The sequence below is a fragment of the Panthera leo genome, chromosome D3, assembly GCF_018350215.1.
Source record: "Panthera leo isolate Ple1 chromosome D3, P.leo_Ple1_pat1.1, whole genome shotgun sequence".
Classification (NCBI taxonomy): Eukaryota; Metazoa; Chordata; class Mammalia; order Carnivora; family Felidae; genus Panthera; species Panthera leo.
The window spans coordinates 67,474,682-67,496,850 of NC_056690.1; positions in this window are offsets into that span (position 1 = coordinate 67,474,682).

Below are 22,169 nucleotides of genomic sequence, written 5' to 3' on the forward strand. Positions count from 1 at the left end.
CCTAACACTGTATGCACAATTTTCACTGGGTATTTATGCACATTTTTCTAGGGTGGGAGCCCATAAGTTTTCTCCTAAAGGTTTAGAACCACGAAGTTAGAGAAACGGCGACGTTACATCCCCATAGATTCTTTCTTACCCATCACACTTTGATCTATAACGTTTGGCCAGGAGTTTGGGGCTATCCTATGTGATGGGTACATGGAATCGGGTATTGGCTGCGGCAGGCGAGGCGGTCAATTGAATCAGGCAGGAATTGATGTGTCCCAGAGAAAGCCGAGCTGCCCAAGGAGTGTGTACGCTTGAACCGAAGACCAGAGCTGGTACGTGGCCAAGTGTTTGTGGAACAAATACCTAGAAAGAGCAACACCCAATTAAGACTGGCAGGTGCCACCCAGATTCACGAAGTCTTCCATATTTTTTTTAAAACAAATGAACAACAACCCCCCCAAACAGAAACAGACGTGTAGGAATGGGGAGCAATCTGGTGGTTGCCAGAGGGGGTGGGGGTGGGCGGGGAGATGGGTAAATTAGGGGAAGGGGATTGAAATGTACAAACTTCCATCAGCTCAGGACATGATCTCACAGTTGGTGAGTTCAAGCCGTGCGTTGGGCTCTGTGCTGACAGCTCAGAGCCTGGAGCCTGCTTTGGATTCTGTGTCTTCCTCTCTCTCTGCTTCTCACCTACTCCCTCCCTCCCTACCTCCCTGTCTTTCTCTCAAAAATAAATATTAAAACTATTTAAAATGTACAAACTTCTGGTCATACACGCACGTGCACACACACACACACACACAGACACACATGCACACACAAAGGATACAATGTAAAGCATAGAGAATATAGTGAATAATATGTAATAACTTTGAACCGGTGACAGATGGTAGCTAGATTCACAGTGATGAGTGAACACTTCACAATGTATACGAGTGTTAAATCACTATGTTGTGAAACTAACATAGTCTGACATACATAGTCTGACTAACATAGACTAACATAGTCTGAAACTAACAGAAAATTGTATGTCAACCATACCTCAAGAAAAGGAAGAAAAGAACAAAAGAAAAGGAAAAGAAAACAAAACATGGTGACAAGGACCAGTACAGCCAAGCAGCCATCTTGGCCGTTGGCCACTGTGGACTCAGCACAGGACAGAGCAGGGACAGGCAGGGGAGGGAGGGAGACAGAGGCTCTGAAGGGAAACGTCCTCCTGACCCATGTTGCCTTTTAATCAAAAGATGCCTTAAGCCCTGAAGAACTCTCCTGCTCTTTCTCTATTTATTTATTTTTGGATTAATTTTTTTCCTTGTGGAGATGAAAGGGAGCCATTATCCAAATGAGGCCGGGTAAGGTGATTAGATGTTATTTACAGAAGGGAGCAAGGGGCAGATGAAATCATCCAGTGGACCCTGGGCGTGCTTAGCAAGACGTTATTTTGTCATCAGTGTCACTGTTTTGATGGCTGCAAAGGGATGCCTCCGGTGTGGTGAGGAGGGATTCCCTGTTTCAGTAATCGCCGATTACAGGAACTTGAAAAGTCAGTCATTTCCAATATAGCAACGCTCAGGGGGCCTATGTCTCATGCAGACCACAGATCTGTCAATCAGTCAGTCCATCAATCAGCAGATACGTATTGATCGCCTACTATGCACAAAGACAGCTCAGGAGGAGGAGCAGGTGGAAAGCGCCACACAGCTTTCCTGTGGATGCCGTGTGCTGAGCCGTGCTTCTTCCCTACCTTTAAGGTGCCCCGAGCTGTCTGGAGACCTTAGTAAAATACAGAGTCTGATTCAGGAAGTCCGACCCGGAGCCAGAGACTCTTCGTTGCTTACAAGCTGGAGCGAGGACCAGCTCCGAGTAGCCAAGGGCAGAACCGCCCTGAAGCAGTTGCTGGCGGGGGTGGGTTGCAGTGAGGCTGTCGCTAACCTGCCGCGTGACCTTGGCCAAATCGCTTTGCCTTTTAAAAAATTGCCCTGCACGACTCCTCCAAGGGTACCACTGATGCCGACTCCAGGCGAATGGTGCAGTACACAACCTGCCCGTGCGTATGCAGAGCCCCCTCACGGGCTGGGTTAGACAGTGGTTCTCAACCCTGACACATCAGGATCATCCGGTGGGTTTTAAAATAAAATACTAATTCGTGAGCCCCCTGCTCGATGATCTGATACAGTTCCAGGATGGGACCTGGGGCATCGGCATGTTCTGTAAAGCTCCCTAGGAGATTATGGGATGACTCTCCCAGTCCCTCCCCGCTCAAGGTCCTGTGGTTCTGTGACTCGGGGGCTGTGCCCCAGAACCCCTAGATTGGCTGATTATGTCTAGAAGACCAGACAAGAGACAGAATACACAGAAGGAGGAGCCCAGGGGTTTTCCTGGAGGAAGTTAGTAGGTTTAACAGAGTGGCCAGGAGGGAGAAGCCATTGTCCGTGGAGCGGCAGGAACAAACTGCAGAGAGGAACTCAGGCAGGGAGGCTGCTGTTCACCTGACGGGCTTGTGTCTGGGCTGGTGCTGGTACACACGTGTGAGCTCCCGTCTGTTGGGAGAGACCAATCAGTCACCTTGTCCGTGAATGTATCATCACGCATAAGGGTGGGGGCTTAGAAGGAAAAATAGAGCATTCTGACAGAGGCCCGAGTCCCACTGGGGGGCTTGAGAAGAGGAGGAGGGGCGAGGGGCACCTCTTTCTGTCGTGGGTGTTTTGTATCGGGACCTCTGGAGTCCCCGCCACGCAGCTCAGCTGAGAACACGGGGTTAGGGTCAGGGAGGGAGGAGTGGGCCTGTGCCCAGGCCGGCCCCTGCCCTGTGTCCCTCCTGAGGCCTCCGAGGGCATGCCTGGTGAGACCCGGTGGCCTGAGTTTGCCCCTCACTGGTCTTGGAATCGAGGGTCTCAGGACACACGCCGGGGCATGAGCGCGGAGCTGGGTTCTTTATCTAAGAAGCACCTGCGAGTCTCAGAGGCCTTCCTACTTCTCCTCTGGTTGGCCCAGCTGGTCACCCCCCGCTGCCTGTTTCTATCTCCATCTTTCTCCTGTGTGCTGGGTCTCTGCCTGGAGACCCTGGCCCCCCGAGGCCTGGCGGGGGAGGCAGCCTGGAGGGCAGCCTGGAGGCGGTGCACTCTCCCTCCCGCGGTGGCTCCGGCTCCACTCTGCCTCAGCCCCGCTGTCCGTGGGCATCTTCCGTGAGACGGCTCGAGACGCTTCCTGCCATTTCCCCGGCACAGGTGGCCTCCCGAATCCATCCGCGAAGTGACTGATAGCGTTGCCGAGGCAGGAGACAAAGAAACCCTCGCTGGTTTTTGTGTTAATGCTGGGCTATCTCCCACAGTATTGATTTTTTGTTTGGCTTTCGAAATTTCTCTTCTCTGTTTCTGAACCGTTTCTATAAAAATGAAAGAGGAGGTGAGGGATGATGGCGCCCGGGCTGACAAGCTTTGCTGAGTTAGCTGTTGTTTTCCATTAGGTCTTTCCGAGTCTGTCAACTGCCTCTTCTGGGCAGAAATATATTTAAAACGTGGTGTGAGAAGGTCCCCATGTGTCAAAAGGAAGGGCCTGCCACCAACTTTAGTCACTGGATTTAATCTTCCCAGTCTTAGTGTGTGGGTGCCCCTTAAGGGGGCCTCAGAGGTTTGGACTCCAGCCTTCCTCCCTCCGTGCTGGTCCTCCCCTCTTCAAAGAGCCACATCCTGCACAGCTGCTTGGGGTGAGGCTGGTCTGGGGCACTCAGCCTCCCTTCCCCTGCCCTGCTGTCCCTCAGACCAGCTCCTACGTCCCTTCTCCTCACCACTTCCTGCTCTCCGGCACAGGGAGTAAACGACAGAGCAGCTTAGAGAGGGCTCCTTGCCTGTGGGATTTTGCTTTAGTTGCACTGCAATGAAGGCTTAAGGATGTTGAATTCTAAACGTGGGGTTTCATGCGCCCAGCCAAGGGAGGGAGGGCGGGAAAGCAGCCTTCCTGAAACCTGGATGTGCCCTTGACCACTTCTGCTTCCACTGGTGGTACTTCATTTGGGCTGGGGGCACACGGGGTCAGTGCCAGTGACCCTGGGGCATCCAGTGTCCTGGGGTCGTTCATCAGCCAGCCAGCCAACAAATATCTGAATTGAGTTAAGGGCCCGTCTGCTTACAGGGTTGTGCTGGGCCCAGAGACCTACTTTGTCAAGGTCTACATCTTTCTCTATTCATTCTTGATTCCACGAATATATGCAGACACAGGGCCAGGTGCTAAGGATAGAAAGAGCATCAGTTCCTGGCCTTATACAACCGTCCAGGTCAGCGACCTGGGAGCCCTTTTCCCCTTCCAGCCCTAGCACATCCAGGCACTTGTCCTGTCTCCTTGCCACTGGCTTTGACCCTCTCATCTGGAGCCCCTAGCATAGTGCCTGTCACATGCAGGACGCCCACAGTACATTTTGGTCTGCCGGCATCCACCCTGTGCCCCTAAATATGGTGTGACACACAGGTAGGGTCCCTCTCTTGCTCTAACGTCTCCAGTGATTCCCCATTTTCTACAGAATAAACTCAGAATGGCCTTGAATGACACCCAAGCCTCTTCACGATTTGGTCCCTGTCAATCTGTTCAACCTCAGCTTCTATATTCCCCTCATCTACCCCTCAATTATTGAGGGTTCTCCAGAGAACCAAACCAATAGGCTGTGTGTGTGTGTGTGTGTGTGTGTGTGTGTGTGTGTGGAATTGGTTCATATGATTGTGGAAGCTGGTGAGTCCAAAATCTGCAGTGTGGGCTGGTAGCCTGGAGACCTAGGAGAGCTGATGGTGCAGAGGAAGTCTGCAGGTAGTCATTGGAGAACTCCCTCTTGCTTGGGGAGGTCAGTGTTTTTGTTCTATTCGGGCCTTCAATTCATTGGACGAGGTCACAATAAGGACAATCTGTTTTACCCAAAGGTTTGTAACTTGAAGATTAATCACATCCCCCAGACACCCTCCCAGTTTGACCCATGAAATTAGCCATCACCCCCCCTTTGGCTTTTGTGCTCTGGCAATACCTCAACTGTTGGTAGCTTCTAAACATGGCACCCTGTCCTGCCTCTGGGCCTTTGCATATGCTTCTCCCTCTGCCAGGCTTACCCTCTCCCATTCTCATCCACTCAGCAGACACCTTCTAACCAACGTAGTCTCAGCTGAGAAGCTCTCTCTCTCTCTCTCTTTTGGCGGTCCCTTCCGTGACCCTCGCGGACAGCTTGGGTGTTTTTGTGTGACTGTTCCCACTTTACTTTGTACTTATCTTTGTTATATCATTTATCATGCCATAAATGCTGGTTAGCACATCAAGGATGCTGGGCTTGGCCCCTCCTTACTCCCTCCTGTCCCAGCCCCATGGCGTCTTTTTCACTTGTATTTTACATGCTGACTTAAAATTTGTTTGAAGATGGAAGGACTAGAAGCTCTCCAAAGTCCCGTCCAATTTGGGCACTCTGAGACTCTGTCTGCATAGACAAGTGGATAAAAAAGGGCACCATTCCAGAGAGAGGAGTGGGATTTCTCCATGATGTATAGACAAGACTCACATGGGCACAACGGCTTTCCCTGATAGTGGAATTCAGGCACTGTGGTGGGCACTGTGGGAATATCTCTGTCTCCTTTGTCTAGGTCCAGGGTCTGCCTGAGCCGTGTCCCCCCGCCCCCCAGCTCCCACCTACCCTGTACTACCCATCCCGGAGCCGGGCAGGGTGATTAGGGGTTGTTAACCGAATCTGCTGCATGAACATTGGGAGGGACGAGCACGTGCTAACTACTCCATGCTGACATTTGCACCGCGTGCTCTCGCTGGCTGTCTGGAGAGGGCTTTGGGTTTGTTTCTCGGCCTCGTTTCTTTCCAGTCCTATCCCAGGAGCCTTCATGGAGGGCTGCAGATTCAGCCAAGCACCAAGCCCATTACAGAGAACACAGGACACACACCTCGGTGGCCATGCTTGTGTGGTGCACGCGTGTATGGCACATGGCTTGCCGTGGTCTCTCCCCCTCCCACACTGGGTCACCTTGCCCAGGAATTCACCCAGGTGGCCCAGAGTCCTGGGCAGTTGGGAAGCCGCAGCCATCAGCAGCTGAAGTGGCCGGGGGGTGGGGCGGGGGGCGGTGCGGTAGGGACAGAGCTGAATGGTCTCTTCTGGGCTTCCAGTGGAGCTGCCCTAATTCCTCGATGACCCGAGGCTTTCATCAGGTGCTATAATTAGTCTTGTTTTACAGACAGGAAGGCAGAGGCACAGAGAGGTTAAGTAGCTTGCCTGTCTTCGTTGTCACCCAGCATGAAAGTGACTCTCCAGCGCCAGTCTTCTCCCTCACTTATCTGCTGATCCCGTGGGTGTGGATGCGCTTTGCCAACCGGAGGGCGCGATCCATGCAGAAACCTTTGCTGTTGTCTCTACTCGTCTTCCAGAGAGAGGCAGTGGTGGCTGGTGCTTACCTCTGTCTTCCTGGGTCCCATCCACGCAGCCCGGATGCCGTGGGCGTGTGAGCAATTGCGCATACGTGTGTGCGTGTGTGTGAGCGCAGGGGTGCACAAGTGTGGGTGCACGCACACCCGTGTGAGGCTGGACTGCTGCCATCGCCCCAGCCTTAGCTGCAGCTGCCAGTCTGATGAAGGAAAACCCGCACTTTGCCCCCACCACGTAGTCCATCATTTTTCCAGCTGGGCGCCTGTCACCAGCACTGGGGGAGCGTGTATCATCTGGGTCTGAAGGATGGCTTGACCAGCTGAGGGGCTCTGGCGGGAGTGGGGACTGTGCCCCGGAGGTGGGGCAGGACAGGCTCTGCCCAGTTGCCGCAGTGTGTGTGGGGTGGCCCCAGGAGACGTGCCCTGGGTGCTGTTCCCACCCTGGGGCTGTGTCAGGATGAGGGAGGCGGGCTGATTCAGTGTCGGGGTAGGGAGTCAGCCCACATTTGCCCTGACCCGGGGTCAGCCTCCATTAGTCACTTTCTCTGACATCGTTTCTGTCGCAGTGTCTCCCTTTCTCAGTGAGAAGGGGTGAGGAGCGGAGAAGGGCAGCCCCCAGAGTCTGTCGGATCCGAGGGCTTGGTGCACTGGAGACGAGGCCCTGAGCTGGGACCAGGGAGCAGGGCCGGCCTTAGGCAGGTCACCGTAGAGGGGGCACCTGGGGGCAGGAGGCCAGGGATCCGGTGTCCCTGCAGCTGTGCCTCAGTTTCTTCGTCTCTAAGAGGAGGCTCTGAATAGTCCCCGCTTGATAGGTGTTGTGAGGGTGAAAAACTTTGAACAGGGTTTGGCCTTTGCAGGGATTCAGTAAGAGCAGCTGTTGTCATTATTTTCACTCTGGTTGAGGCCCTGCCCTGAACCTGCCCTGGGACCTTGGGCAGCCCATCCCTCTGGGTCTCTAGGTCCTAATTACCAGGCTGAATAAGCAACCTAACCCCCTGGGCCATTGCCGTATAAGGGAGCAGTGACTCCTTCCCATTACGCCAGCCACAGAGACGGTCCCACAGAAAGACCAGGCGGTGGTCACTCGCTGACCTGCGTGAGGAGGGGTTCGCTTTTGGGACACTCGTCCTTTTTCACGATCGCTCCAATCCAGCCCCATCTATAACCTGTCCTCCTAGGGTTTTGCTTGCAGCCAATTGTGAAGCTGGGGACCAAGCTGAAGAGGTAATGCCCCCAGGGTGGGCTTTGCTTTAGATGTGGCATTTTCAGTGGAAATCTGCAAAATGGGAAAACCTTTGAGGCCTAATGGAACAGCAGGTGAGTGGCGAGGTCTTGGGCGTTGCGGCAGGTCAGGGCTTGGGGTGACTGTGCTTTTTTTGAGGGGAGGAGCCTGCTCAGTGCCTTCCCTCATCCTGCTGTGTAGGCAGGCACCCTGGAGGAGTGGCTCTGCTCAGGTGCATGTGGCCGCTTTTAAAAAAACAAAATTTAAATCTTGGATATGGGATTCCAATACGCCAGGTGGTTCGGTTTGCCCTACGCCCTGTTCTGGGTTGAACTTGGCACCACCTGCCTGTGTGTGCGCATGCGACTGCCCTGGAGCTCGAGAGGGCCTTGGAGAGCATCATGTTCACACCTGCCATTTTACAGAGGAGGAAACTGAGGACTGGGAAGCTGAGACTTCCCTGAAGTCTCACAGCTAAAGGCCAGGCTGGATAGAACCAAGGCTTCCTTACTCCTGTGAGTCTCATACTCTTCCCAGGATAGCACATGCCTCCTTTCATAAATGAGAAGATGGCAGCCCAGAGAGGTGCAATGACTCACCTAAGGCCACACAGCCAGGGCATTATCCCTCCCTCACCCCCCATGATTCCCCAAAGACCCCAGCTTTTCCTAAGTGGTAACAATGACCATTGACGGGCAGTGAGGGATCCTGGGTAAAGAGCCTGAATTAGCCAGGGAACCACACCCTGTGTTCCATATGCCTCTGTGGGCTGTGGTCATCTCTTTCTGGAGCCAAGCAGTTTGCCCCACGGAGCCCCGGCAGAGCTCCCGCAGCACAGACTTTGCTCTCCTCCCTGATGAGACCTCCCAGCTTCCCCAGACTGCCCACCTCACGGGGCCCGCCCAGCCTCCAGCCTCCAGCTCACCTTGGCCACAAGCTGGGCCAGGTCCTGCCCCTGACCGTGGCCACAGGCTCTGGACGGGACACATTCATATGGATTATTATATTTAATTCTCCAGCGGCCCTGCGAGAAGCTGTCATTGTTCTTAATCTGTCGATGTAAAAATCAAGGCATCAGATGTTGAAAGTAACCTGGCAAATGTCCCGCTGTGAATGGGTGTTAGCAGTGGTACAACAAGGGTTCTTGCGGGAGCAGGTTGGAAGCCCAGCCCAGGACGGGGCTGCGGCCCTTTCATCAGCCACCTCATCTCGAGGCCTTGGGGACACGCCTGCGGCACTGCCCTCCCCTCTTCGGTCCTCCTGGAGCGCTGATTCCAAAATCCACCTGGATTTGACCAGACACGGGCTGCTGGTGCTCTGCTGGCTTCTCACACGGACCGAGCACAACCGTTGACCTTTATTTGTCCTTGAGCTGTTCCTGATCATGGACCTTGAGAATCAGAAGGGACATTTTATTTATTTATTTATTCATGTATTCATTCATTCATTCATTCATTTATTTATTTAAAAATGCATTTCTTCCTTTTTTTTTTTTTAAGTTTATTTATTTTGAGAGAGAGAGAGAGAGAGAGAGAGAGTATGGGCAGGGTAGTGGCAGAGAGAGAGGGGAGAGAGAATCCCAAGCAGGCTCTGAGCTGTCAGCACAGAGCCCGAGGCGCGGGCTCAGACTCACAAACCGTGAGCTCACGACCTGAGCTGGAACCGAGTGTTGGACACTTTACCCATTGAGCCACCCAGGTGCCCCCGAAGGGACTTTAAGCCAATCTATTCTAAAAACCCTTTATTTTGGTTTTTTTAATGAATAATTTTCAGCATGTTTTTCTTCAAAAGTGCTAATGCACATTAGAGTAATCTTAGAAAACATAGGCAAGCCAAAACAAAAACGAACGTCGGTTATAAAAGAAATAAGTTGCGGGTATGGAAAGTACAGCATAGGGAGCATAGTCAGCAATATTGTAGTGACTTCGGTGACAGACAGTAACTGCACTCAACATGATGGGCATTTCGTAATGTATACAGTTGTCGGAACAGGATGTTGAACACCTAAAACTAGACAGTATGTCAACTGTCTACTCCGGATTAAAACAAACAACTACTCATAATCTTCCCACCCCCAGAGATAATTATGATGAGTATTTTGGTCTGGATTGTTTCCACCTTTAAAATCATGAAATATTTCATGAAAATGAGGAAGGTACAGGGCAAAATACAGCCGAGTCTCCCATGTCCGCTACCGAGGTGTGGCAAACGTTTTATTTCCAATTTTCTTTTTTTTTTTTTTTTTTTTTTTTTTAGCAAATTAAATGTTACCATATAGTTGAGGCCCCCTTTGTTCCCACATCCCTCCACACTGGGTCCCTGTCTCTCGCTCCCAGAGGTAACTCCTAGGCTGTCCAGTTTCGACACTTTGCGGCATTTTCCATCCATGACAAGGGAGCATTGCTTTGTGCTAAACTTTGCATCAATGTCATGATCCAGCGTATGCAATGCTGCAACTTGCTGTTTTTCCTCGGCGTGGCATTTTTGAGACTTAGCTGTGCTTGCTACACGTAGACCTAGGGAATTGGTTTTAACTGCTGCATAGGAGTCCACTGTATGATTATGTTACTGTCCTATACCATAGTAATACTACCCCATACACGACATTATGTTGCTCTGTTATGTTACTATAGTATGTTTTTCCAGTCTAGTGATCACAGTCACTGACGTTATTTCTAATATTTGTTTATAACAAATGATGCTGCAAGGAATATGCCTGTCTATCTCTCCTGGTAGATAGGGGGAGAGGAATTGCTGAGTTTTAAGTATGAACAGCTTCAGGTTTACTAATTGGTGCCCAGTGTCCTCCCCGAAAGCTGTACCAGTTTACCTTCTATACGCAGCACGTGAGTCCCTGTGGCAGCCCATCTTTGACAAAACAAGGTTTTATCAGGTTTTTCCGTTTTTCTCGATCTGATGGGTAGGAGCTGGTAATTCATGCCATTTTTAATGGACATTTTTCTGATTTTTAGTTAGATCGGACATCTTCTCACAAGGTTATCAATCATTCTCCACTTTCGTGAATTGCATTTCATATACTTGGATCCTCCTACCGAGCTGTCTTTTTCTAATAGACTTGTAAGAGTTCTACTCCGACTACTCTCCTCTTTTTCACTGTGATGCCTGCAGATGTCTTCTCTCGCAGTGCAGATCCTTTTCACTTTGGTCAGGGTATGTGTTTGTTTTAAGGGAGTCCTATTTGCCAGATATTTCCTTATGGTTTTTGCCTTTCACATTTTGTTTTCTTTGTTTATTTTTTTTTAACGTTTATTCATTTTTGAGAGACAGAGTACGAGTGGGGGAGGGACAGAGGGGGGAAGGGACAGAGAGAGAGGGAGACACAGGATCCGAAGCAGGCTCCAGGCTCCGAGCTGTCAGCACAGAGCCTGATGTGGGGCTCGAACTCACGAACCGTGAGATCATGACCTTAGCCCACGTTGGACACTTAGCCAACTGAGCCACCCAGGCGCCCCTGACGATAAGCTTCTTGAAAGAGGGATTCTCTCCTTTCCTCCTACCACCTTTATGCACTTAACATAGGCTGAGTACGTGGCAGGCGCTTAGGAAGACCATGTTGAATAAATAAATCACTGCATTTGCAGATTGATTCCAGCATAATTAGTCCTTTTAAGTTCAGCTCTCTGTTTCATCTCCTGTAGTTTCATATTTTGACATATCTATTCATTCAACAAACATTTGCTGAGCACCTGTTATGTGCCAAGCACTGTGCTAGCTGCTGGGGATTAAAAGAGGAGTAAGCTGTGTATTCAGTCCTCAAAGAACTTGAACTTTAGTGGGAGAGACCAAAAAGTCAGCCAACCTTGCGACTGTGCTATTTAAACATTATAAAATGTTTATATTGGGGATACAAGATAGGAGGGGGATAAAATCTGGCCAAAATCCGGGAGGGCTTCCTGGAAGAGGAGACATTTGAGCTGAGTCTTTAAGGCTGAGGAGGAGAGATCCATTTGGCAAAGGTGGAGAAGTGTGTGATATGGACAAAGAGAACTTGAGTCTCTGGCCATGATTCACGGTGACTCAAGCATAAGATAATTAGGTGGCTGAATGGCATTTGTTCATTTTTAAGAGTTCGGGGCCCCTGCTTCCCAGGTGATTCTAGACTAACTCAGGTCTGCCCACAGCCTAACCCAGCACCCCCAGTACTGCCTGTCTCATCATGGATTAAACCACCTGGCTTTGGGACTCTATGTAGTTCGCTCTTATTTAAAGTGGGCTTCAAGTTTTCGTGGAGGAGTGGGGTTTTCACCTTGTTTCGTGCCTGTAAATGGACAATCCTATTCTCACCATCATTTCTGTTGCCAGTGCTATTATTATGGGCCTTTCTTCTGCAGCCAGAATAACATATGAGACACCAGCCTGGAGTGACAGTGTGCCTGACAAAAACAGAAATAGCCCGGCTCATATTATTTGCAAAAGAATTATCCCCTGGAGGTGGTTTTTAATTTGGGGGTTTGCTGCAAAATGGAAACCTGACCAAAGCTACTTTGCAACCCAAATGCTCGTCTTACCAATCCATTATCAAAATGAGACTTGCTGGGTACCGTAGCAAGTCTTTCTGCGTTCTCTTCTTTAATGGGTCGAGTCCAAGCTGCGTCTATTATTGGGAGAAGCTGGGGGCGACTGAGCAGTTTAATTTGCTGATGAATGGGGAAGGGAAGGTAGGGAAAACATTCTCACATCCCAATGAAGAACGACACAAAAGGTGGGCGGAGCAAGCCTCAATTAGAGCCAGCTACGTCAGCTGGGTGGCAAGAAGGCGGTGTGTGGCCTGCCGGTGGTTTGTTTGCAAGGGATTAATAATTCAGCCCCGGGAACCAGGTTAGGGCTTATGCACAGCAGACTTGCATAAAGGTTAATTGGTATTTATTGGGCAATGGTAAGTGGCATCTATGCTATTTTGGTATTTTCCGGGACTTGAGGGAAAGAGAAAAGAGACAGAGACAGAAGCAGAACTGACTGTGGAGATCCAGGGAGGCCTTTTCTCGGGATCAGGATTTCATGAAATCGTTCTCCGGGCCCCAGCAGGGAGGGGCTGGGGGGCTCAGAGCCTTGACGGGCTTGAGAAATGAATTTCTGTGGCGCCTCCATTGTAAGCCTTACACGTGCTATTTACACTTGACATGTCATAAATCTGATAGCAGCAAACAAGATGGCACCGGCTTTCTGTCCACTTTTATTTGTGTGGATGCAGGAAAGGAAGCTCCATGAGCAAGTGACAGGCCATGCAAGCCATTCAGTCCAGGGGACTTGGGGGCTGGGCCTGGGGACCCTAGAAGCGGGGATGCAGGGCTAGGGATCACTGCCTGATTTGGGGCATCAGATCTCCTTTGTCCAAATGGCGTCTGCAAGATGTGGGCTTAGAGTCAGGGCGTCTCTCTAGCTCCTGGAATAACGCTTACTGCGAGGTGTGTGTGTGTGTGTGTGTGTGTGTGTGTGTGTGTGTGTGTGTTTGAGCTACAAGAAAAATTATTTCTAGTTTCCCTGTATGTATAATCAGCCGTCTCGCTTACTAGGCCAGAGCTCCTTGGGGACAGTGTGACACCTTGTTCATGTCTTTAAACTCAGCCTGAGACCTTGGTGTTCTTCTAGGTTGTGATTGCTAAATGGATACATTGGTCGGTCTGTGCCTGCTCTGGCACATTCCATGGGGCGGATGTCTTCAGTCTGTAGAGGATCGAGCAGCCATTTCAACTCAGTAATGACTTATCTGAGCGGCCCTAAAAGATTGTCCCGTATCCACACATCTCATTCACAGCCTCCTTGACTTCTTGGACCTCCACGCTTAGCCCAAAGCTCCGTGCGTATCAAAAGTCTTCATTTCACCGGCGCCTCTTTATTTGACAACAATTCACAAAAGCGTCTGGTCCTGGAATCTGGGGACTGTCCCTCAGCTCCGGGTTTTGCATTAGACCTAATGTTTTGTTGTTAGCATTAGTGACATTCTTCTAAGGAAGAGTCTTGCTCTGAGGAACAGTTCCTAAGGTTTTCTCTTTCCTTTTCCTCTCCTCTCCTGTGCAATCAGGGTGCACGAAAAGGCACTTCTCACAAAACACTGCTCACGTGACAAAGGTCCACTCTGCTGGTCTCGAAAGTGTCACTTACATTCTCTTGCTCTTGAAAGCATGCTTCCTTCGGGACTGAATGTTAGCATTTTGGGGGAACAACTCCTTCTTAAAGCCGGCTCTCGCTGAAACATGAAGATATAGGACAGGAAGAACCTCTAAAAAGGCTCTCCGTGCATCTTCTTGCTTCAGTGTAGGACTTTATTAAATCATCTGAAGGCCTCAAGATTCCCTGAGGAGATTCTCCTATCTTCTGTCTTCCATGGCTTCAGACCCCTGTTGGTGTGAGTGTTAATTTGATTTTCTACTTACTCATCGTCCAGCTGAAAATTCAGCCCAAAGGCTTTCTGTGGACATCAAAATAGCTTGCTTCTCTTCCTTCCCTGGTGTGTGTGACCAAGGCCCTGGAGAAAGTGGAGGCTGTGACAGACACCCGGGTATGGAGGCAATAGGAGGTATACATGCGTTCAGAGGGCCACAGGGAGAAATTCCCAAGTGAGTGTCCCCAGTCCCTATGTCATCATCCTCATGGTATCCCAGAAGCCTCCCTTGCCTTGCTCCCTTCCATCAGGACAGAGATGTCAAAAGCTGGCAGAGCTCTGGGCACTTAAACTGGCATCTGAGCCTGGAGTGAAAGGGGTGGAGTGAATGGAACATGGGGGCCCCGAGCCAAGCTTCCTGAAATTAAACGTGTTCCTCCTCTCTTCTGTCATGCTCTGATTGAAAGAGCCGGGGAGCCCCGGTTTGAATCCCAGCTCTGATGCTTAACAATCATGCGGTCTTTCGGCAGATTACACAACCTGTCGTGCTCAGTTTCCTCATCTGTGAAATGGGAACAGCAACGTCTAATGTATGGAGTGTGGTGAGATGATGTAGACAGCACTACGGGTGGAGGCTCAGAGCCCCGGCAGATCGCATGAGTGTGAGTCGAATCCTTGTTCTGTTACACGCTAGCTTTGAGAATTGGGGAGAATCATTTAATTTACCCCCTGAATGTGGCAGTTGCCTCGTCTGAGAAATGGGCTGAAGAGAGCGCCCACCTCACCTGGTTATCAACGGGTAGGTTGGTGGTGAAACGTGTGGCCTCTGAAACTAGACCACGTGGGTGTGAGTCTCAGCTCGGTCATCTCCCACCCGTGTGACCTTGGGCCATCCACTCGACCTCTCTGTGCCTCAGTTCCAACATCTTTAAAATGGGCATCATGTTAGGTACCAGTCTGTAACGCCAATCTCTGTTGCGAGGGTTGAGTGAGTTAATATACACAAAGCGCTTAGAGCGTGGCCTGGCGTGTTACAAGTGCTGGGTCAGTGTTCGAAAATTCGGTGAAACGATGCCTGAAGAGTCGCCAGAGAGGTGTCCGGTGCATGCTGATCATTCAACAACGATTTGCTAGGGCAGCTGGAACAAAGGGTGGGCCTTCAAAAAATATCACTTCTCTTTCCCCCTGTCCCAGATAGGTCAAGGGGGGAGCCCCTAGCCTCTTAGCCAACCCGCACAGGCCGGGCAGGCTGGCAGAGAAACCCCGAAGCTCAGGACCTGGAAGACGTGGGGGGATGGGGCTGTAACGTGGGCTTAGAGGCTGTTTACTCCACCGGCGCTCTTTTGGTTAAAATGCACCCAAGGAACAAAGGAGAAGCACTGCCCTAGGCACTCTTGGTTTTGGTCAATATGCTGCAAGGAAGCAGAGGAGACAGAGAGCGAAATGAAAGCAGCACTTATAAATACTTTAATAATAACGAAGACATGATTCATCGAGGTTGCTTGCAAAGTAAATTATTCCAAGATGCAGAGACCTGTCAGAAGGATTGTGAACTAGTTAAAAGGTGATTCTACAACTTGCGAGGAAGCACTTGAAGAGCGGCAGCTCGAGCAGTTATTCATGCCTCCGCGCATCCTAGCATAATTTAAGAAAAAGGGAAATGGACCTATCAGCTCTTAATAGAGTATTCGTGCTCTCTTAATGTGAAAGGTTACCAAAATTATTTCCTGACTTACTGATTCCGTTAGGTTTTATGTTCCTCTTGGTATTGTTTTCTTATTTAAACCACGTGGCAATGCTAACTAAGGCAGCACTGGCCTTTTATTTAAACAGTTCGCTTCTGGGGCGCCTGGGTGGCTCAGTCGGTTAAGCGTCCGACTTCAGCTCAGGTCACGATCTCACGGTCTGTGAGTTCGAGCCCCGCATCGGGCTCTGGGCTGATGGCTCAGAGCCTGGAGCCTGCTTCCGATTCTGTGTCTCCCTCTCTCTCTGCCCTTCCCCCGTTCATGCTCTGTCTCTCTCTGTCTCAAAAATAAATAAACGTTAAAAAAAAAATTAAAAAAAAAAAAGTTCGCTTCTCTGGAGGTGTCTCAGGACCTCGAGAAATCTTGCAGGGGGCTGGGGTGGGGCTGGGGGGTTTTGGGGAGGTGTAGGAGCATAGGGCATGAGAGGGGCCAGATGGCGGACCTGGATGTCCTTGGAAGGTCAGAGTTGGAAGGAGCTTCCTACCTCTGGTCCAACCCCTAAACGGGAGACTGAAGGCTGGAGAGGACTTATTGAAGCCTCCACAGATTAAAGAGTGGCAGGGTCTTAGACCACTGTCATGCTAGAGTCCTATCTGGTGACCCTAGTGCCACAAGGCACCCTGCAATGGGCCCCCAGAGATCCATCCCGTGTAAGTGCTGACTGTGTGCATGGCACTGAGCTAAACACTGTGCCAACTGGGCATTAGGCTCAGATGCATGAACTGGAAAATGCAAGTAAGGGCGACTGAAATGAAATAGCAGTTTTAAACAGGGAGCTTGGGTCTAAGTTGTTGGTTGTGTGAGTTAGAGCCAAGGCCTCGCCTACCTCCTTGGCCTTTCCCTCAGGCCTGCGATGTGGTCACAGTTCCCGCCATCACCTGTGTTCTCAGCAGGAGGAAACACCAAGGTAGAAAAAGGAAAGCAAGACTCTATTAGGCAAGCAGACATTCCCAGAATTCCCCACGGGGCTTCCACTTATATGTCACTCTCCAGCGATCCTTGGCTCCAGGGGAGCTGGGAAATTTTGTTTATTTAGCTAGGCTTAATGAGCCCCCACCAAAACGGGGATTCTGCTAGAAAGGGAGGAGAAACTAGGTGTTAGGTAGGCACTGACAGTTCCTGCTAGGCCGGGATTATTTTGCGTATCTCTCACAACAGTCCTACGGGACAGATATGACTATTATTCCCATTTTACAGATGAGAAAACCGAGGCCCAGAGAGATTAGGTGATGTGCCCAAGGAACAGAGTTGAGACTTAAACCCAGGACCGCATGGCATCAAAGACCTTGCTCTTGACCGCTGTGCCCTCCCACCTCTCTGGTAGGAAATCCTTTCCTGTTCTGAATCCGAGAACAGCTTCCCAGAGCCTCAATCTCTCCCTGAGCGGGTGGGCGGGAGGCATTCCAAAGCATCAGGAACAACTGAGGCAAAGGCAGCTCTGCCCAGCCCCCGGCACAGTGGTTTGCACACAGAGCATTTGCTGTGAGGAGGTGAGGGGAGGAAGAGAGGTGGAAATTCAGTAGGAGATGAATATAACAGACACTTAGCAGCCATTGTCAGCCCTGGGCGGAAGGGAAGATAGTTTCCAGAACCTTCACCTCCTGCCCCTGTCCTGGTCTGTTCCCCCCTCCGTGGACCCACACTCTCCTTGCAGCTGGTCACTGTCCTGTGTACGGTTTCTGCTTTATGAAACCCTGCTTCGAGAAAACATCCTCTACCAGTTAGCTTGCACCCTAGCATGACTTTATAGAGAATCATGGGGGGATGACAAGGGCATGTAATTTACTCCCACCCCCTCATTTTCTAGAGAAGGAAACTGAGGCCAGAGAGAAGTATGTCCACACCATTTTATATAGAAGTCAGTGACAGATTGGGAAGGCGGCCCAGGACTGCTGACTCCCGGTCTAATGTGTGTGTATGTGCTTGTATGCACATATGTACCTGGTGTGTGCGTGCACTTGGTCTTGCTGCTGGTGGGACGCAGGCTGCCTTGGTTAAGGGTGGGCCAAGGATTCTACCCTGAGGACTTTTCTTTGGCGTTTTATAAATCAGCCAGCAAGACAGCCACTTTCATGCTGCAATGTCATATTCAAGGCCCAACCCAAGATCAATTGCTGGCTGAGTTTGATTCTCTGTCACAAAGCCTGGGTCAGCCTGTCCCAATCTGGGATATTAGCCAAGCTTGGATTTTGATACTTTCTACTCAGCCCTTCTTTCTTTTTCTGGTCCCACTCCTGCTCTCCAAGGCTCCCCTTTTTCCAGGTTCACCAAAGACTTTAACTCTAGGGTACTCTAACAAAAGAGGTTTGTTACCCGTGAAAGAGAATACCCTGCAATTTGACCATGCTGCCATAAGGGGGCGGTAGTTCCATTAACTCTAGGGTACTCTAACAAAAGAGGTTTGTTACCCCTGAAAGAGAATACCCTGCAATTTGACCATGCTGCCATAAGGGGGCAGTAGTTCCCTTGACCAGGTGCCATGAATGATAATGTTAGAGGTGAAAACCCACAGTTAAAGAATGTTTTATTTGCCACTGTATTTTTTTTTTTTAATCTTGAATTTATCACTAATATTTTAACATTAGAAGACAGCACATAAAATCCCAATTTGGGGCTTTTGAAATATCAGGACATTTGGCAACACTCCCTCAGGCTTACAGCCGGCTGGGGCTGGGTAAGGCTTGCCCCTCTTGGGAATGGCATGCAGCCTCCGTTGTTGCTGTCCTCTTCTGGTTGACGGTCTCTTATTTATGTTACCTGTCTGCTTTCCCAACCCCCTGGTTTAAGCTTTAAGCATGCACTTGAGTTAGAAATAAACATTAGTTAAAAAAAAAAAAAACAAAAAACTAAAGTAACATCACTTAAAAAAAATCCCAACAACTGAATTGACGTGGCAATAAACAAACTCAATATTTGAATCTGATGTCTTAGGATCAACTTTTAGGTTTTAGACAAAGATACCTTTCTTATGACGCTGGTCTTAAACTTGAATCAGTTTCAGTTTCCAGGGCATTCCACACTTTCTCTTACTTCTAAGATGACAAACCATCCCAGATTGCCTGACTGAGGGATTTCCTGGAATGTGGAACTTTCAGTGCCCAAACCAGGAAAATCCTGGGCAAGTCAGGACAAATCTTTTACCCTACTTAGCTCTCGACCTCCCTCTGCCTAGAACTCCTCTCCTTTGCCTGTGTCACTACCTTCTCACCCTTCAGGTCATGGCTAAGGCAAGTCATCCTAACTACCCTCCTTCCTCCGGCCACACCAGCCCTTTCCCTAACCCTGCACTCCCACCTAGGCTAGCATACTTGCCCACCCTCTGGTCTCCCCACTTGACCCTCGGGGAGTCCCTGAGCACTGACTCGTGGCTCTCCTGTTCAAGGGTGTGTTCCCAGCACACGACACAGTAAATGGCACGTGGTAGGTGCTGAGTGCCGAATCTGGACTAATTCCTTAATGTCATGTGTAGTGTCTAATTGCTTCATATTCCTCACAGTCCTGGCACATAGGTGCCCAGTAAGAAGTTTGTTGGATTAGGGGGGCCTGGGTGGCTCAGTCGGTTAAGTGTCCAACTTCGGCTCAGGTCATGATCTCATGGTTCATGGGTTCGAGCCCCGTGTCTGGCTCTGTGATGACAGCTCAGAGCCTGGAGCTTGTTTCGGATACTGTGTCTCCCCCTCTCTCTCTCTCTTTCTCTCTCTCTCTCACTCTTTCTCTCTCTGCCTCTCCCCGACTCACGCTATGTCTCTCTCTCTCAAAAAAAAAATAAACATTACAAAATAAAAAAAAAAAAGAAGTTTGTTGGATTGCATTGCATTGGACTGGCCAAGGATTTGGATAGATGTTATCTCTTCTGATAAAAGAAAAGGATAAAGGAAAGTAATGATGTACCACAACAGTCTGTTTTAGATTCTTTTGACTATGATTTACAGGGGGAAATGCATTTTATATGGGGACCCAGTAAAGTCCACTTTCCCCAACCTCCTTCCGCATGTGAAACAAAAGTGTTGTATTATGGATGGTTCTCCTCACCACACAACAGAGGCTCTCTGCTATAGTCCAGTTCTATTCTATTCTATTCTATTCTATTCTATTCTATTCTATTCTTCTCTTCTCTTCTCTTCTCTTCTCTTCTCTTCTCTTCTCTGTCATTTACAAACATTCTGGTAATACCCTATTAAACTGATCTCATCATCACTGATGGGTCACATCTTAGAGCTTGAAGAACTTCCCAGAGTGAAACTACTTGTCCAAATTCTTAGCAGACTTTAGACATCCAATTTCAGGTCTTTCTCAGGCACAAAGATGAAGTGGAAATAACCCGATTCTTACCATCTGCTAAGTCTTGTCTCCACACAACCTCTTAATAATCCAGTTCATACTTATCTCTATTGGCGACTGATGGTAATTACTATGTGCACCACCTTCCGAGATACTCTGTTTCCTTATGTTTACATTATATTGTTTGTCGCCCATATTGTTCTCTTTGCTTCCTCAAGGTTCCTCATCTTCCTAAGTAGATTCGAAGCCCCTGGTGAACAGCTACCATGCCCTATATATTTTCTATGTTCCTCTTTTAACGAGCATGCTAAAAGGAAAAAGCAAACTTGTGTTGAATTAGAAGTGTCTTATACCAAAATGGTATTTCTAGTGAGGGCCCAACCACTCTGTGTTAACCACTCTATCCCCTTCCGTAACTCCTGGTTGCCTATGATCAGTAAAGGCCCTGATCATCCATTTTCCCATCCCGCTGAGGACAAGAATTGTCCGAGTTGCATCAGACTCTACTTTCAGTAAGAGAGTTGAAAGCAAGACAATGTGCTTCCACAGCCAGTGATTTGTCTGAGTGCTTCGTTGGGGAGGATGTTGCCATAGGTCTTAAAAATTAAGGGGTGGGGGAGGCTGATTTTCAGGACCTAGAATGGTATGACTAGCCCTTTCAGGCCCTGTTCTAACCCGAGATTTGGTGGCTTCTTGTGAGGGCACGTAGAAGCATGGAAGTGGCCAGGAGAAGGGCAGGGGATTCACCCCCAGGGACACCTCTGAGCACTGTTCACTCTTGCATGACCACAGTGAATGACTAGGATAGATTTAATCTCTCCATTGCCACGTTTCCAATAACACACCAGACTTCCTTGTCTGAGTGCCTTGAATTGGTTACGGGTTGCTGAGCTATTGATCCCTCCAGCCCCCGGGGCAGCCAGGATCCCCAGAATGCATACCTCTGGCCTCTAGGACTGCCCACCCCCCCACCACTTACCTCCGCATGCTTTACAAACAGACTCGTGTTCTGTCTGCCTTGACTCGAAAAAGGTGAGGACGCTCTGTCTTATACTGCGCTCCGGTGACCCCAAACATAACACAAGACAGTGTGCTCCACCTGGTATCCAGGGACCTTGGGGGCCAGTCCTGGCTCCACCCACCATTAGGAAGAACACCTCCGACCATCATATTTCTCATCTGTGTTATGCTAATGGCCTCCAAAAAATCCATGCAGGTTACCAATGCTGCGGGTAAGAATACATATTTAGTATTTCTGGCCAGTGTGTGTTTTATTAATTTGTGATTTCTGTTTAATACGTAATATGAACTTCTAATACTGAGTTGAACTTCTCTCAGCCACGATTCAACAAGGACTTTCAGGAGGGCCTTCTCTGGAACAGGCGTGACAGTCTCTGGGGATGCAAAGGTGGACAAAGATCCAGCCTTGGTGTCTGCCTTCACGGAGCCCGCAGTCTAGGTCTTTCTAGCCTTATAACAGGAAGTGGGAGACCTGCATTCACCAGCACCGTGAACTTGCCCCTGAAATGGGGAAATAGTGTCACCTTGCTGTGTGAAGGGCCAGAATCTCCTGACCCTGCGTTTCGTACTAAGAGCACACATTTCATGACACTGCGTTTCTCCATCACCCCCATCCCCACCAACACAGGGGCAGATTAGGAGACAATAGTACAAAATCATCTGAGGAAATCTCGCCAAGGAGACTCTCTGGGTGTGAGCGCATCACCGCGTCACTGGGCGCTTGCTGTCTTGTTGACGTCTGGCTGCATTCTGGACACTCCTACCATCACCACCCCCCTGTTCCTGGTCATCTGCTCTGTGTCACTGCCCAAATAACTCCCAACAGGGCCAAGGGCATCCCTCTGATGAGAAAGGAAGCATTTGTTCCCATCATCCGCTATTCCAGCGAAGAAGCAGTTTCAGGCCTCTCCCTGGGGAGACCTGGGCTGCAGAATCTTTTGTTGAACGAAGCACCTTTCACGTGAAGAAACGGCGGCAAGATAAAATGACACGTTGCTAATGATGTATTTTATGGACTGCCATCTGTCTCCGGAAAGGTCAGAGAAAAATGGCAACTCCAGTTGCAGGCGATTGGGTGGCAGTGGTGGTTGGGGGGACAAATGGTTCTCATCGGAACATGACAAGGAGGCTCGGTGACATCATATAAATGCCCTAATTGGGAAGTGGT